This window comes from Elephantulus edwardii, unplaced genomic scaffold, assembly GCF_000299155.1.
Source record: "Elephantulus edwardii isolate Elephantulus edwardi_28Jun2011 unplaced genomic scaffold, EleEdw1.0 scaffold00369, whole genome shotgun sequence".
Classification (NCBI taxonomy): Eukaryota; Metazoa; Chordata; class Mammalia; order Macroscelidea; family Macroscelididae; genus Elephantulus; species Elephantulus edwardii.
In genome coordinates, this window is record NW_006400119.1 from 1,067,775 (window position 1) to 1,080,708 (window position 12,934).

The following is a 12,934-nucleotide window of genomic DNA, read 5'->3' on the forward strand; positions in this document are numbered from 1 at the left end:
TTCATAAGGAGCAGCTGGTAGATTCAAACCACATACCTTTAAGATTGCATCACAGCTTCTTATCACTAGGTCATCAGAGTAATATAGAAGTTACTAGATAAAAAATATTTACTTATGATAGATATACAAATTAACGGTAAAAAATTATCTAGTACTTTTTAAAATTTTTTTTAGTTGAGATTTTAATGAAAGTTTATACAAAACTTAGATTTCCATTCATTCATTGCTGCACATTTTCCTCCCTGCGCACGCCCCCTCCCCAGTTCATTTTTCTCTTTGGAAAAAAAAATTCATTGTTGTACAATTCTCTACCCCACCCCCCAGTCCACTTTATTATGTAGCTCTTATTCTGGACTGTTGTCATTCAGATAATACCTAGTCATATATTCCTTTTAAGTGGTCCTATTCCTAATCTGTTTTAATGCAGTGTACATTATTGATCCCCTCTTTCCTTAGTTTCCCCTTGCCCAACCCTCATGTAAGTCCTGCATTTTTCAAGAACATGTCTAGGATTCTGGGTATTCTCCAAATGCCAATTGTTATGGAAAAATTTTTACATCTGCAAAAAAATTCAGGACTCTTATCTAAAAAATGTCAGAGACAAAGTTTCTAGGGACTTGAAGCCTTCATCTGCATTGCTAGCCTGGTGTAGTCAAGAGCAGCCCAGTGCTAGAACACTTAGATTCCAGATCCATGCTACGTGTCAATGGTCCTAAACCAAAAGATAACTCCATCTACACCAACCAGCTCTCCTCAAAATTGTTTTTGTTTATTTTTAAATAACTTTATTTATTAATTTTAACTTGAATGAAAGTTTACGAATCATATTGGTCTTTAATGCAACTATTCATATTTATTTATGTAATTAACTAATGGCACTGTCTAACCAATTCCTTACTTTGTATTGACTTTTTTCTTCACCCAAATATTTATTTATCAATTTCTACAGCTCTCTAAAACTTCTCCAGGTAGCTCTGGTGGCCAACCCAAAGGCAAGTGGTTCAAATCCAACAGTTGCTCCTTGGGAGAAAGATGGGTAATCTCACATGCGATTTATAGCCTCTGAAACACTGCTAGATGGTCCCCTAAGAGCTTGTATCAACTCAATGATGTATAACAACAAAAAATCATCTTCAGAATCACCTTTGTCTCTATATTCAATGGCAATCTGTCACACTTGCTTGTCACATATGGTCTGCATTACTGGCCCTCCCCTAGGTCTCACTTGTTTAATCATTTATAAAAAAACACTGGGAACACAGAACACTTCATTACAGTCTTCATCTTTCCTTGAAGGTGGGCTTGAGGACAAGAGTAACGATTAATTTCAACATATTTTTGGATGCTTTATATACCCCTGGAGAATTAATAATGCCATGTAAGTCTATTGAACCACAAGATTAGAAAAATTTACTATTACCTAAATGAAATACTTTAAGGTCCAACACTATTTGTCTTCTTCCATACTCAATGCTTCTTCAGAATTTTCATTTTTGTTTCCCTCTCTATTGAGGAAATCTCATTCAAAAATACAAACTTCATTCATGAACACAAGTTGGAGGGGGGTTTTTTTGTTTCATACTTTTTAGTGTAGTAGTTCTTTCCTTTCTCTAAGTTTCATCACTGCTCATGAAGTTATAGAAAACTGTGAAAGAATATCAATTACTCACATTCACTCATTGTTGTCCAATCAGAACTGACTCATAAATAAGTCTAATTAGAACTGACTCCAGCGGGGTTTCAGAGGATGTAAATGACAAGATTGCCCATCTTTCTCCCAAGCAGCCATTGGTGGGTTCAAACAACCAGACAAACACCACTGTCGAGTTAGCATAGAGTTCTTAAGAGAACATCAGTAATTGGTAAAGAATAGAGAGAATAATAAGAGGAATTGGAGAAAAAGTGAAAATTCTTCTACCGCACAAAATTAACTGACAGAATGTTGTGCCTATGGTGTCAGTTTCACTCACTCACTGCCATCAAGTTGAAATCAACTCATAGCCAAGTTCTTCATTTGTTTTCTGAGGCTGTAAACTGCACAGAAGGAGGAGATTGCTCTTCTTTCTCTTTCAAAGCCAATGGGGCATTTGAATCACCAGAGAGTTGTTGCTTTTGTATTAAAAGCTCAAACACCTACAGACAAGGTCATCAGAGATTGTGACAGATAGGTTTGTTGTCTTTTCTGTTAAATGCCACCAAGTTATGACTCATAGCATCCCTATGAACAATAGATCTTAACTCTGTCCTATTCTGTGTCTTCACCCTTATCATCCTCAATACATTTGAGTCCATTGTCAAAGACACTTTCAATCCATATCATTGAGGATCTTCCCTTCTTTCACTGACCCTCCACCTTTCCATGTGTGATGTCCCCTTCCAAGGAATAGCCTCTGCAAACAACATGTTCAAAATAGGTGAGACAAAATTTCATCATCTTTTCTTTCAAAGACATTCAGGTTGCATTTTATCCAAGACATACCTGTTTGTGCTTTTGGCAGTCCATGGGATATTCAGCACTCCTTTTCAACACCACAATTCAAATGCATTGATTCTTCTCCTGTCATCCATTGTCCAACTTTCAGATACATAGCTGGTGATTGGAAAAACTGTAGCTTGACTCAAGAGTACCTTAATCTTTAAACTGACACCATTACTCTTCAGGATTTTGAGGAGATCCCTGACAGCAGACTTTCTCAATGCTATTATATCTTACAATCTCCTGACTGCTGCTACCAAGGAGGTTGATTATGGATTCAAGTAAGATGAAATCACTGACAATTTAAATCTTTTCTACATCTGTCATGATGTTGCTTATTGGTCCGGTGGTAAGGAACTTTATTTTCTTGTTGAGATGCAGTCCATACTGAAGACCGCAGTCCTTGATTCTTTGCTGCAAGTTCTTCAGGTCCTCCTCACTTGTAGCAAGCAAGGTTGTGTTGTCTGCACAATGCAGGCTGTTGATGAGCCTTCCCCTAATCCTGATGCCACATTCTTCATAAAGTCCAGCTTCTCAAATTATTTGTTCAGCATGCAGGCTGAATAGGTATGAAGAGAGGATTGACTTTAAGCCATGCAATGTTCCCTAACTCTGTCCGGACAACAGCTTCTTGGTCTAAGTACAGATTTCTTATAAGTACAATTAGGTGTTCTAGAATTCCTATTCTTCTCAACGTTAGTCATAGTTTGCTATGATCCATACAGTCAAATGCCTTTGCACAGTTAATAAAACATGAATAGAAGTTCTTCTGACATTCTCTGTTTTTCAGTCATGACCCATCTGACATCAGCAATAATATTGTTAGTGCCATGGGTTCTTCTAAACCCTGAACACTTTTAAAGTTTGAACAGTTCTCTGTCAAAGTACTATTCTACTGTTTTTTTATTATCTTCAACCATATTTTTCTGACATATGATATTAATGATATTATTGTTCAATAATTTCCTTGTTAAGTTGGATTACCTTTTTGGGGAATGGAAATAAATATGGATCTCTTTCACTCAGTTAGCCAGGTAGTTGTCTTCCAAATTTCACAGCACTGACTGATGACCACGCCCAGGGCTGCATCTGTCAGTTGAAATATATCAATTGGTATCCCATTAATTCCAGGGGTCTTATTTTCTGCCAATACCTCCAACGAAGCTTGAACTACTTCCTTCATCACCATTGGTTCTTTATCATATGTTACTTCCTGAAATATTTCAGTGTCAACCAATCTTTTTTGTACAGTGACTCTATGTATTATTTCCACCTTCTTTAGACTCTCCCTAGATCATTCAAGACTTTTTCCATAGCATCTCTCGGTATTACAACTCAAGGCTTGAATTTGGTTTTCAGTTCTTTCAGTTTAAGAAATGTGAAATTTGTCCTTCTTTTTTATTCTCCAACTCCAAGTCCCATTATTATATTTTGGTTTGTCTTCTCAAGGTGCCCTTAAAAATCTGCTGATTTCTTTTACTTCTGCCTCTCTTTGCTTTGTTTTAGCTTCTCAATGCTACAGTGTCATTTTCAAAGCCTCTTCTGACATTCATTTTACTCTTTCCTTCCTCCTTTGTCTTTTTCTCCCTCCATGAATGTTATCTTTAATGTTACCCCCCGTTCATCTGGTCTTTGATCCTATTAGGGCTGCAGAACTGCTCTCCCTTCTTTTCCCAGAATAGCCTCTAAAATGATCCAACCACAGGAAGCAGCAGTCATAGCTGTTTCTCTCTGTTAAAGATGTGAAACTGCTCTAACTCCTTTCCCAGGAATAGTTATCTGAGACCCCAGCCCACTTCCCTATCTTGTAAAAATCAACTGCAAACATCCCCTTCCCCAATTTCCTTGTAAGACGATATAAAAACCCTCTCTAACTTTAAATGGGGGTGGGTCTCTACTACAGAGCCAGCCAGGCAGTTTCTCCTCAATTAACTGTCTGTCTTGGCCTGAACTGGGTTCTGTTCTTCTTTGATGACCTCACAGAAGCTTAGTATTCAATGCTTCAAACTTGTTACTATTTTTAAATTCAGGTAGGATAGACTTACACTTGTATTTTGGCTCTTATGGACTTGCTTTAATTTTCTTCTATTTTAATCTGAACATTCACATGAGTAATTGATGATCTGTTTCCACAGTCAGCACCAGGCCTGGTTTTTACTGCTGATAATTGAGCTTCTCCAGTAATTCTTTCCACAGTTGTAGTCAATCTTATTCCTATGCAGTCAAATGAAGTACAGGTGTATAGATATCATCTATGTTTCTTAAAAAGATTTTTGCTGTGAATAAATAATTGATTGTACAAAATTCAATCACTCTATCTCATTCTTCTTTCTGGCTTCAGCGCCTAATTTTCCAACTATCAATCCTTCTGTTTTGTTTCTAATTTTTGTATATCAGTAGACAGTTATTATTAACACATCTTGACTGCATGTTTGTCAATTTCAAACTGCAAAAGTTGGTAGACTTAGTCTATTTCCTCTTGTTTTGCTTTAGCTGCATTATGCAGATGACATAACCCTGACTGCTGAAACAAAGAGGAACTGAAGCACTTGCTGCAGAAGGACTGCAACCTTCAATATGGACTGAGACTCAGTATCAAGAAGACAAAGGGGCCAATAGGCAGCATCAGGATGGATGGTGAAGAGATTAAGAATGTTAACAACTTTAGTTTGCTTGGCTCCACAGTCAACACTCTTGGCACCAGCACCCAGGAAATTAAAAGATGTATTACGATGGGAAAGTCTACTGTTAGAGACCTCTCCAAAGTACTGAAGAGCAATGGTGTCACTCTGGAGACTAAGATGTGCCTACTACAGGCCATGGTCTTTGCAACCACTTGCTATGCATCAGAGAGCCAGAAAATGACTAGGGAGGATAGAAGGAAAATTGATGCCTTTGAGCTGTGGTGCTGGAAAAGAGTATTGAATATACCATGGACTGCTAAGAAAATGAACAGGTTCATCCTGGAGAGAGTTAAACCAGATTGCTCCTTGGAGGCAAGTATTCTGAAGCTTCATCTGACATTCTTTAGACATGTTGCAAGGAGGGATCAGTCCTTAGAGAAGGACGTCATGCTTGGGAGGATGGAGGGACAGTGCAGGAGGGTAAGACCCTCTATGAGGTGAGTTGACTCAGTGACTGGGGTAATGGTGGTAGGTGTGTCAGAGACTGTGAGATTGGCACAGGACAGAGCAGGGTTTAGGACTATTGTACAGAGTCACTATGAATTGCAGGCGACTCAACGGCATATAACAACATGTGTATTTGCATAACAGTTGTATTAACAAGCCTTCATTATATGTGCATGGATAGTATCCTATCACTCATAGCATTGTACGTTAGAGTAGATCTTGAAGTGGTCTTTTTTTTTTAGAAGTCATATTGAGTGTTTTTAGGCATATTGTTCACAAAGCATGCTGCCTGCTCATCTCAGCATGGATATATAATTGCTACAGGCAACAGATATATAATTCCTACAGACAATGGAGATATATATATAATGGTTCTTTGTGGTTTTTTGGTTGGGTTTGTTTTTGTTTTGGGGGGATTTTTTGCAAGACAAGAACAGATACAAGTGGTTTATTTGATAATAAGGAGTAAACAAGAATTCTTAATTCCTCTTCTTTCTTCTGGTGCCTGAACTGAATGTAGTAACAACATGGAGAGCAGACCTTGCTCTTTTGCAGCAGTGTGAAGTAAAGAAGCCTGAGTTATAGGATTCACAATCATGTTCTAAACAGAAGTGCCAACTGGGTTGCTCTCTGGATTATCAGTGGCTCCTGTGTCGTCCTTCTTATCTTCAGGCTTCATGGCAGGAAACAGAAGTACTTCCTTGATGTTATTGGAGTCCGTGAGGAACATGGTGACCCGGTCAATGCCCATGCCCCAGCCAGCTGTCGGGGGCAGCCCATATTCCAGGGCAGTACAGAAGTTCTCATCTATGAACATGGCCTCATCATCACCAGCAGCTTTGGCCTTGGCCTGTTCTTCGAAGAGCTGCCGCTGCCGCATGGGGTCATTCAGCTCAGTGTAGGCATTGCACACTTCCTTCATGACAAAGAGCTCAAAACGCTCAGTCAGACCCCCTTTAGAGCGGTGCCACTTGGCCAAAGGGCTCATTATTTGTGGGTGATCACAGATGAACGTGGGGTTGATGCAAGTCACTTCCAAGAATTCTCCGACAAGCTTATCAAGGAGCCTGGCTGTGGTGTGAGGTGGAGGACACTCAACAGCTTTTGCTGTGCAAACATCATCGAGGATTTTGCGTGTTTCTTCGGTTTCAAAGAGGTTAGTTTCTGGCAGCTTCACCCCCAGGACTTTCTCAAGCTCTTCCACCATGCTGATTCTTCAGAAGGGTGGAGTGAAGTTGATCTCATAAGCTTGGCCCTGAGGGCCATCTAGATGGTAGGTGACCTTGTAACTGCCAGTGATGTGTTTCACCGTCCCTGACATCATCTTCTCTGTGATTTCCATGAGGTCGTGGTAGTCTGCGTAGGCCATGTAGAACTCACAAGTGGTGAACTCAGGATTGTGAGCCAAATCAATCCCTTCGTTCTGGAAGTGGCATCCAATTTCATATACCCGACCGAGGCCACCAACCACCAGCATCTTGTGGTAGAGCTCTGGAGCAATTCGCATATATAAGTTCATGTCCAGCTCGTTGTGGTACGTGATGAAAGGTCTGGCCACTGCGCCTCCTGGGATGATGTTCATCATGGGTGTTTCAATCTCCAAGAACCCAAACTTATCCAAGAAACTTCTCATATATGTGATGATCTTGGAGCGGACGATAAACTTCTGCCTCACAAAGTCATTCAGGATCAAGTCCAAGTATCTTTGATGATACCGTGTTTCCTTGTCTTTGAGGCCAAAGTGCAGATGAGGCAGCATATGCAAACGGGGAGAGAGCAGCTTGATCTCGTAGGGCATGATGCTCAGCTCACCCTTCTTGGTATTCCCCGGATTCCCCTGGATGCCAATTATGTCTCCCTGACGCAGTTTATTATTGATATGAATGAATTCTTCTTCTGATTTGTAATTCCTGGAATTGGCCATGACTTGCAATTTGACCCCCTCTCCTCGAAGGTCATAGAAGATGAGCTTGCCTCCAGAAGCTCTTTTGGCATGGATGCTACCTGCCACCCTTAAGGTGATGTCAGTCAGGTGGTCCCCAGGCTGCAGGTGATTGTACTTCTGGATGAACTCAGTGAGCGAGATGTCCACATGGAATTTGTGTGGGTATGGGTCTTCCCCGCTGACCTTCAGCTGTTGGACTGCTTGACTGCGGATCTTGTAGTATTGATTGGGGCCCAGGCTCTTCTCCTCGGTGCTCACACCATTGTCATTGTCATGGTTGGTGGTTGCAGCAGCCCAGCTTAGCTGTTTCTCACTAAGTTCTTTCTGCTTTGCTTCCTTCTCTATTTTCTTCTCAGCTTTCAGGCACCTCTTGAGCTCACTTCTTTTATCAGAAAGTGGGTTGTCCTTGTGAAGAGCTGTGAAAGGAGCAAGTTGGCCCAGTCACAGCTCCCTCTGACCCCACTGAGCCTAGGAGGTTTGGCGCAGGGACCCCCTAATAAGCCCTACGGCAGCTTGTGTCAACATGGCAGAATACCCTGGAACTAAGGTTTACCACCACTTCTTACTCAGTTTTGGCTCGCAGCCGTCCACTTTCATCTCAGCTTCCTGCACTGCGGCCATCTTTCCCGAAGGCCTGACCTGAAAGGGGGTTCTTTGTGTTTTAGCACCAGGATACTATCATAATTTTGCTATCCTTTTGTATTTTTAAATGTAGATTATTTCATTTATTTAGAGTACTATCTATGTATTTCTTTTAAAAATTTTTTATATTGCTTACAAAGTTCGTATATATATTGTGTGTTACACTATTCTTCATTCATATTGTGTTTCATACAATGATTTCCATGCATTATATTTTATAAAATGAACCACCTTACCTATCATTACCCTGTCTTTTCAGGTCCGCTCTGAATCCTTCCCATTTCCTTCATCCCATTTCTCATTCCCCCACACCAAATTGTGCAACCCTAAAGTTTAACACCTACCCATCGTCACCACTCTTTTCCCACCATTTCCCTCCTTGGGTCTCCATACGTGTTTCACTAGTTACCTTTCTACTTGTACAATAATAGTCTTGTGCAGTATTTATCCTTAAGAGACTGAGTTAGTTCACTCAGCATAATGGTCTTTTTTACTATGAATGCAACATCATTTGTTCTTCATTTTTCATTCTTAGCATAGCAGACTATGTGACTGTCTCACTTAAAATACCAGTGCCAGTCCACTCCAAATTGCTAGTGCCTTATAAGTTCCATTTCTTTTTTTATAGCTTCTAATTTTCCCACATTCACACTTCATACATTCCATGTTCTACTTAATAATGGATGTGTATAACTGTTTCTCCTCATTTTTTCTTATATTCCACTCTATAGAGTTCTACCTCTACTATTATGTCTAACAGGGTTTCTCTAAATTGTTGACAGGATTTTCAAAGTCCAGTTATTACAAAAATGGATGGTTAATCATTCTTCTTAGGCTGTTTTAATCTGAAAGCTCTGCTGGAACCTATCCACCAAGGGTGACCTACTGGTATTAAAATACTGGTAACACAATCTCCAGCATCACAGCGCCCTCAAGCTACCTTTGTACAGTAATTGATAGACATGTACTGTACTCAGAAGAGTAAACTATGAACAAGCAAGCATATACATACACAAATTATAAAGTAAGTAGCATAGGGTAGTCATTTGAAATGTCAAATGAATTAGTTTATCACTGGAAAGAGTTAAGCCTTCCTGAAGCTTTATGTGGAATGAGTTTTCAAGTCAGATTTTCTAGGACTCCTCCTTAAAATGGTGTCTTGGAAACCATCCTCTTCTGGGGTGGAAGATAAGGTGGTGAGATTCTTATTAGTCAAGCATAGGTCATAGTAACCGTGCCAAGTGGTTAACAAATAAAGTGTGGGTGGTACCTACTACTCCCTAGCTTAGAGCAAGGTAATTCGTTCTTAATGCAACATACCTGGATAATAAAGAACCAGTTTTGCCAAATTAGACAAGCAAATTTTTTGGACCATAATCCCATAGCCTCAGAAAATCAAGGCTCAATTCTCTTCAATACAAATTGAGATTGGAGACCAAGTATATTTCATTTTACACCCAATAAACATATAAATAAATAAAATTAAAGCAAATTTTTTTTTGCAAATAGCTGTTCAAAGTTCCTAGTTTATCATTCTTATTAATCCTGAATGATTCCTGAAAACACTGGGAACCTGAAATAACCAGGCCCCATTCACTAACTCATTGTCACTTGTCTAGCTATACATTTGAGATGCCACTATGTTAAATAACAATGATTAAAGTTAGTTGATTATGAGGACCCTACTCAAGAGGATCAAAATTTGAGCCAATGTACACCAAAGAAAACCTCCAACTAACTAACCTCCAACTTACTCAGGTAGAAGTGTGGAGGTGGCAGTTATAACACTAAGAGCCTTCTCTCTGTCTTGCCCTGGGGTTCCAGCATACTGCATGTCAAGAGTTCATATTATCTCTTCCAGGACACAACCAACAATCTTTATCTTTAGACCACACCCACCCTATACGAGATTTGTCAAGTTCTCACAAAACTATCACATATCAAGTATGGAGGCATTGCTTGCTGCCTGCTTTCTCAAGAAATTGTATCAAGATTTCACGTATTACTCATGGTCCCAACAACAATGACAAAGCCTACTTCTTACCATTTGTGCAACTATATGTCTTTAATATTTATGTGTGTGTGTAATTATTCCATATTTACACATCAGCCTACTTAGAATTTATTTGTAACCCAGAAGCCAGTACTCCAGGGTTTCCATTGTCATTTGCAAATCCATACACACAGAACAGTGGCAAACTTGAATTGCCCCATGTGCTATTGTTCTCGTATGATGTAGAACAAAGCAGGTTTCATATTCACACTTGAGATGACTTTATAACACATAAATACTGAGACTATAATGAGAATTAAATGTAAATATATAAGTAGGAAGGTAAGTAAATAGATGGGGAGTAGTCCAGCTGAAACAACAATTCCCTCAAGTTCAGACCTCATCAATACATCCTTCTCCTGTATCCTTTTTCCTTTTCTTACCAAAATAAAATCCATTGCCATTGAGTGAGTTATGACATACGGTGGCCCTCGATCAGGTTCCTGAGGCTGTAAGTCTCTACATGAGTAGACTGTCTTGCTTTCTTTTGCAATGCCACTGGTAGACTTGAACCATCCACCTGTAGGTTAGCAGTCCTTTACATTAAGCACTAAGCCACTAGAGCTTTTTGTTCTCTAGATTCCATGTTTTTGAGGTAATCACCTTTGTTATCTAAGCCATCATTCTTAAACTATTCTGTCATATTCAACTGAATGTGATGAAATATTTAGTAGGTTGCATCATTACTTTCCAGGAGTGTAGAGGCAAACACGCACACACATAAACAATTTTGCTCGTTTTGAAGGCTTTATCACAGATAATTCAGAGAATAACACAATAAAGTAGGAAAAAAGGAAGAAACATCCCAAGTAAGTGACTCTTAATGACTCACGTCAACTTCTAACTTCAATGGCTCCTCATGACTTCCCTGAGAGATCCCCCACGGACTTCCCCCTCCTCCCTCAGCCCAATTCCTCATGTGTCACCACCAACTTAACTCCTCCGCTGAAGCATTACATTTCTCTCTCCTTTTCTTTTACCCCCACTTCCTGGTTTCTTCTCTAAGGGTTAATCTTATAAAACATCTACACCTTCGTGATGCATAAGTTACCATCATCCTTGTGATACGGCCCAGTATACTTTAATTTTTTAAAAAAAATTAAAGCACGTTGAATTTCTCATTTTGTAATAAAGACAAAATTCATAGGAATAATGAGTTTGTAGAGGCTTCCAGATAATTTGTAATGACACTTTCCAATCATCCCTTATGCTCTAAAACTTCTCTTTTTCGCCTCAAGTAATCAATTCCTCTTTTTGGTCCCTGTTCCACTAGATTCACATTTATTTCCCCTTGCAAAGGTCTGTAGCTGTGTTTAGTGACACAGCTTCCAGATTTCACCTTAACTTTGGTGTCTTTTGCTCTCGTTTTTATTTTGTTCATGACATTTCTGTTGAATCCCTCTTATAAACGCAGGGTTCTTTGAACTCTGTAAACAAGTTAGTAAGTTCACCCTGACAGTCAGATACTCCATTGCAGAATAGAGTTTTTAGTCAAAGCAGCTCACACATTCCTGGTACACATGGGGATGGGGGAGAATGAGAGAAAGAAGGAATTCATAGGCAAGCCAAAAATATACTTGTTATTTTGGGGGTACGACCAGAAAAGGACCAACTCCCCCAAATCCATCTATTTATTTATTTAATCAACAAATATTTATTGACCAGTATTTTTTCTTTTTTTAAATTATATTACATACAGTGATTTGTTTACATTGTGTTTCACTCATGTACATTGTATTTTATACAATCTTTACACAATTTACATTGTGTTTCATACAACCATTCATATACATGTATTTTATATTATTTTCCCATCTTTTCAAGTCCCTGTTGATCTTCTCATTCTTTCATCCCCCTACATGATTTCCACTCTTCCCCTTTTTTCATCCTTTCTTTCTTTCCCCTTCCACATTTGGACATTTATACACTTTTTACTAGTTCTCAGATTTTTACAATAATGCTCTTATGTAGTATTTGTCTTTTTCTGAATAAGTTTTTTCACTCTGCATAAAGTTCTCTAGATTCTCCCATGTTAAATAGTATTTTACAAAATCATTCTTCCTTTGTGTTGCATAGTATTCTATGGTGTGGATGTACCACAATTTCCTCAGTCCATTAATTTGTCAATGGGCATTTGGGCTGTTTCTATTTTCTTGCTATTGTGAATAATGATCTATGAACATAAGTGTACATATCTCTATTTGTGTCTCAGTTCTAATTTCCTTGGGCTATATTCCTAGGAGTAGAATAGCTGGGTAATATGGGATTTCTAAGTTCAGCTTTTTGAGGAAATTCCAAATTGCCTTAAGACAGCGGTTATACCGTTTTACAATCACATCAACAAAGTATGAGAATTCCAATTTTTCCACATCTTCTCCAACATTTATTGCTTGCTGTTCTACTAAAGTTTGCTAATGCTACTGGCATGAGATGATATCTCATTGTTGTTTTTATTTACATCTCTCTGATTGCTAGTGATTTTGAGCATATCTTCATGTGTCTGCTGGCCATCGGAATGTCTTCCTTGGTGAACAATCTTTTCATGTCTTTTGCCCATTTTGTTACTGAGTTGTCAGTCTTTTTCTTGTGGAGGCCTTGTAGTATTCTTTAAACTTTGATTATGAGACCTTTGTTTGAGATGTCATTGCCAAATATGTTTCCAGCTCTGTAGGTTTTCTTTTCACTCT

The 12,934-nt window shown here is 39.0% G+C and overlaps 1 pseudogene; it reads right to left on the reverse strand.

The window, feature by feature from the left end:
- Nucleotides 1-6,208: 6,208 nt before the first annotated feature.
- On the reverse strand, nucleotides 6,209-8,179 carry LOC102859557 (annotated as a pseudogene).
- Nucleotides 8,180-12,934: the final 4,755 nt, after the last annotated feature.